Source organism: Lampetra fluviatilis, chromosome 21 (genome assembly GCF_964198595.1).
Source record: "Lampetra fluviatilis chromosome 21, kcLamFluv1.1, whole genome shotgun sequence".
Classification (NCBI taxonomy): domain Eukaryota; kingdom Metazoa; phylum Chordata; class Hyperoartia; order Petromyzontiformes; family Petromyzontidae; genus Lampetra; species Lampetra fluviatilis.
In genome coordinates this window covers 8,071,951-8,077,456 of record NC_136295.1, presented here as the reverse complement: position 1 = coordinate 8,077,456, position 5,506 = coordinate 8,071,951, and the positions used below count along the sequence as shown (strand labels likewise).

Genomic DNA, 5,506 nt, shown 5'->3' with positions numbered 1-5,506 from the left:
CGGTGGCCGAGACCAATAACGGAGTGGTCGCCAAAAAAGGGGGATGGCTTTCCAGGGGGCCGTCCACCGTGTGCCACGGAGCCGCGACATCAGCTCGCGTGCGGGCGCGACCACCTAGGGATGGCCGTCGTCCAGCAGTGGATTGATCACCTCTCGCGCGCTCATCGCCTGCGGTGTTCCGCCTTTGATTCCAGGAGCTGAGGTCGAGAGTCTCAACCCAAAACCGAGGGCCGGGTCAAGGTCACGGTCAAGGTCGGGGTCAAAGCCAGGTCACGCCATCACTGCAGAGGGAGTTCTTTGGGCTCATGGGCCGGAGAAGTTCGGGTTTGTTTCCTTGCCGTTTGCTGTTTTTCCTCATACTTTTGCTAATATGAAAAACTCACACGCGACAGACACAGCACTATGCAAATACAGAGGTTCCCACGTAGAGCCTTTAAAACCCGTTGGGGGTCCAGAGCCGCATGCGGCTCTTCAAGGACTGCGTCGTGGCTTTATTCATTAAGGACCCACCGTCTCGTATTCACGTTGCATTGCTGCCCTTGAAATACTGAGGGTTTTTTTCTGAATTCGAAAAAATATATATATTTCTGTTATTTTGGTTGCTGACCTCTGACCTATGGGTGTGGCAAGGACCACGCCCAGCCTCCAGTGTCTCCCCAGGTCCTAAGGGAGGCATATCAATTGCATACGATTCGCATACATTGAAGATAATCAATTCTACGGCGCGAGATTCGATGTACGCATTATTAGCTTTACATTTTTTTTTGTTGACGGATAGATTAAACGATGGATTGTTAGGTGTGCTGGCCTCTGGCTGCCTTGCCGCAACACGGCTTCTAACCGGGCACCGTGGGGGCAGCGAGGGTTGGCGGATCACACACAGACTCGCGAAAACTCCCTGCCTACAGCGTGGGCGTTGAGGTGGCAATCTCCTCATTTGGCAGGATATGATGGCAGCAGGGTATGATGACAGCAGGGTAGGATGGCAGTAGAACAAGTCGCTTAATTTCCAGCTGTATTCTATCTGTACAGAGGAATTGAGTGTTGCCCCCCCCCCTCCAATACTCCGAGTTCCTCCCGACATGAATAAAACACCCCACAAAGCGCTTGCCACGAATGAACCACAACAACACCCGCGCTGATCTCGTCAAGGAGCATAAACCACCATCACACGAACTCCGGTCATCCTCGCAGCAGCTGGCCGTCGAATAAAGACGGTGACCGCACCGCGTGGTGCTTTCAGATGCGCTTCTGTGGCCGTCTGGAACGCTCTTCCTTCCGTGATTAGAAAACCACTGGGAGCGATCCACTTTGAAATCTGGATTAAAAACGCGTTTCTTTAGAACTGCTTTTTGTGTGTTTAGTTTGTTGTCCCTCCCACCGCTCCTCCGATTAGCACGTTTGCTTCCTTACGGTACAAATAAGTGAGTTGGGCAAACATGCCAATACAGGGACACAACTTTGGCAATTGCTGTCACCAGTTCTGGCTGCCTTCCCGCTGTGCAGGGTTCCCCGTGATTCATTCTCTCTCTCTCGTGACAGAACGAGAACAGCGCAAGGTACTGACTCCGAACTGGGCTCACGAGTTGATGCGACTATAATGTGCTGACGCTGCTCGCGTGCGTTTCTTGACAGATGAATTCTTCGGCCTGATGGGAAAACGATCTTCGGGTAAGACGCAACACACTCGTCAGTCGCACGAAAGTCTTGCTGCTCGTGCAAGCAGCACCACCACCAAATCTGTAGGGCGTCACGGCGGCGAGATGTTAACTACCTCGCCTGGTATACAGTCCGTGGGTTCGATTCCTACCCCGATGCCCATGTTTATTTGGAGGAGGCGTGTTCTCGCTTTGGTCGCGTCGACTTGTATCTGGGGTCCCTGCGGTTTTTCCCCTCCACATTTAGAAGCAACGCGCCTTTCGCGTATTTGGCTACCGCTATGAATTTCCGCGCGATGAGCCCACTGAGGTTGAGCTATCATTTGTGGCCAGGTCGCTTCTGAAAAAGAGCTGTAAAGCTCAGAGGGTCTCACCCTGGTAAAATAGTTAACAAAAGTAAACAAAGTAACACGCACGCATACACGTGACACGAATACTCGCAAACAGACAAAGGCTCCGGTTTAGCTTTTAACACGCAACCTGTTGAAGAAAGTGCCGTTCGTGAGCACCTATTAAGGCGTCCAGAGTGCACGTGGAGGTAGGTGTGGTTGGCACTATGCCCGGCTGCCTTGATGTTTACACACTGCACCAGGTGCTTAGTTCGTGGCCAAGTCGAACTGGGAGAGGTGCTGGTCAGGTTCACACAAGGCCGTAGTTATAATATATATTGGGGGGGACAATATTCAAATATGCTCAAAATGTACCCCCCCCCCCAATATATTGCTATAAAATAGATTTCTGTTTATATGATTGTGGTTATGGTTGTACTTTATTAATCCCTAATCTCTTCCATTACATACAATGAAACAAGAAAAGGTAAAACATAAAAACAGAGCAATGTAATACAATACACTATTCGACATTATTGTAAAAAATAAATTAAAAGTACATCCCATGTGTTCGTGAATTTTTTAATATTTTAGGCAGGAAATTCGTTTTCAAATTTAGATTTTTTTTTCTGGGGGGGGGGGGGATACCCATACCCCTTGGAAGATTTTGTCCCCCCCAATGTCGTCCAAAAGGGAGACCCAGGGACCGGTTCAGATATTCGATGTCAGCCGTGGCCAAGAATCGAACTCACGGTCTGGTTCTTAGCGAGCACGTTGCGCTAACCACCGCGCCACTGCTCCACCCGAACAAAAGACACGACGCGCACGCGCGTTACATCCATTCTGCTGCATTCGCTGTTATTCTCGTTCGTGTCCACGACAATACATCACCACTCTGGCTCACAACTCAATCCACCACCACCACCAGCATCACCCTCTCACAACACCGAGCTATGCACAGGCGAATTTGTATGCCGCTGGGCAGACCGTCATTTGAATTTGCAGATAACCTTCTGATCGGAAGAGCGATGGCATCTTTAAACAGTGCCGTGCTGTTCCGTACATAATCCGCCCAAGCCACTCACCACCACCACCATCTCTCTCCCCCGCCACCGGCTGGCTCTGTGCTGGCAAAATGTCAGACTAACGGACAACGACCGCTCCCCATTGCCGTAGCTGCAAATTGAGATCCCCCTCCACTTTCGTTGCATGAAAACGCTCGAGTGACACTTTGTTATCTTGAGGAAGGAAGTCAGTTTATTTCAAGACCCGGTCAAGACTGCTTGGTACGAATGCTTCATTACTGACGCGGGTTGAGCGCAGCGATTATCTCGGGGACGATACGAACCCGTTAACCCGAGTTCGATTTACCAGCGCCAAGGTTAAACGCCATCAGTGGCGAGCGATATTTGAACCAATCCTGCTCTCCCCCCCCCCCCCCCCACATTCACCAACCCATACTGACCAGCATGGTGAAGTATGGTCAAAAAAAACTCTTCGAACTTAAACTTTCTATTTCGCCAGGTAAGGCCCATTGAGCAATGTAGCTCTCTTTTTTTATAAGCGATCTGGCCACAAATGGCTTGTCGTAGTCAAGTGGAAATGTATAGCAGCCAATTACTCTAAACGCGTGCTGTTGATTCTAAATGTGGAGGGAAAACCAGAGGACCCGGGGAAAATTCCACGCGACCACAGGGAGAGCACGCAAACTCCAAATATACAGCAGCAGGCGTCAGCGTCAGGATCCAACCCACGACCTCCTGCACACCAGGCGAGGGAGTTAACATTTCACCACCGACGCGCCGCTGGAAGCCTTTCATCAATATCATTGTCATCATTGATATTTAGAAGTTCACGATGCGCACGAGGCCAGCCACCAGCAATAGGGACCCAAACGACCAGGTGAGGCGACACTTGAGAAATGTTCTTTGACCCCATTTCTCCGGCCTTCTTCATTGGTGAAATGAGAATAGCTGGCTGGATAAAAATGTTGGTTTGCATCCTGACCGACACACATAGGGCACATAGGTGCATGCATTTGAAGACAACATATCGTTGTTTGGGGTGGCAAAAAAATCATTGGTTAGATTCCCGACCCAGGCTCCTTTCTGAGTGGAGTTTGTACGTTCTCTCCCCCCGTTCTCTATGTATCTTTCTCCGCTGTCCTCCCATAGCTAAAAAAACAAACATGCAATGTTACTGTTATTGGCCAAATAACTCACAAGGTGAACAATGATCGAATTGCTCAATTGGAACTAAACACGTCGCAACGTCTTGGGGGGGGGGGGGAGGGACAGTCCTTAAAACGAGTTTTTGAGACTCGGCTGGGTAAGAGGCATGAGAATGTAAAAAAAATGTTAATTGCACGACTCTCGTCTGGTTTTTTTTTTCTGCCAGATTCTAAGTCGGCAGCCTGGCGCCTGAAAACGATGCTAAGCTGCCTCCTGAAGAACACTTCTCAAGCCACCAACGCTGGGCTTCCCTCCCCGGAGAGAGATCCACTCCAAACAACGCCGGTCATGCCGTAGCCAAGAGGTCAAGTTTGCGCGAATGGGCCAGAGTGCACCGTGAGGGTCCCTTCTCATTGATAATCTGCACTTTTAAACGCGAGAAAATGTGTTTTTTTTTTGACACGTCAGGTTAACACAACTGTCACGAGGGATGCACGTGGGTTATTTTATTTGCGCCCCCAAGTCGTCCTGCTATACATTTCCACGCGACAAGCCGCTTCGTTGAGCTATTATTTGTGGCCAGGTGGCTTCTGAAAAAGAAGCTAAGCTCAGTGGGCCTTAGCTGGTAAGATTTAAAAAGAAAGTTTAGTGTTATTTTTTATCAATATTTTAAGTGATTTGCTTACCGTTCCTAAACCTTGCACTGCTATCGCGTTTTTGTATTGTTTGTCGTTGTAACGGTCTTACCCTCCCCTATTGGACATCTGTTGAAAAGAGCTTCATAGCTCATCGGATTCGTCCGGTATAAATATTCTGAAACTCGCCACGTGTTTTAATACTTTCCAACTCGGTTCGTCAAGGAAGTTGACGCATTAGCACTCTTTGCTCGCTTGCCTGTCTTCCCGTCAAGGGCACGATAACTCTCCAAAAGATGGTCCGATATGAATGAAATGTCAGCATCAGGTTGTTGCACATCAGCCAAACCGATCAATGGGTTCCCCAAAATCTGGGGAGGCCAGGGCTATGAGGACCCACCTTGGAATCACAGCCCCGTTTGCCGAGGCACACCCTGCTAGATAAGGCCAAGTTATGTAGAACAAAGAGTGCACGTGGCACTTGAAATGCCCTCGTGTGTACATAGGCCTGTGATGTGTTGATATGATTAAGCTATTGAAGTTCAAGGCTAATTTGTGGTCGCCTTGTTACACATTGCCAGCAGTTAGTTTGTCGATTGTAAGCTTTCGTGCTGAAACTGGGTGTTTTTTTTTGTTTTGTCCATAGATGTGACTTTCGGTAAAGTCCCGACGTTTCGATAGCAACACAAGCCATCGTCCTCAGGTGAAACAAT

General features: G+C 49.1%; 1 long non-coding RNA gene across 1 annotated transcript; it reads left to right on the top strand.

The window, feature by feature from the left end:
• Positions 1 to 300: 300 nt before the first annotated feature.
• On the top strand, positions 301 to 4,626 carry LOC144938063 (uncharacterized). Its single transcript, XR_013637813.1, has 3 exons — positions 301 to 324; positions 1,636 to 1,671; positions 4,385 to 4,626. It is a non-coding gene; the product is annotated as an uncharacterized LOC144938063 (long non-coding RNA).
• The last annotated feature ends 880 nt before the right edge of the window (positions 4,627 to 5,506 follow it).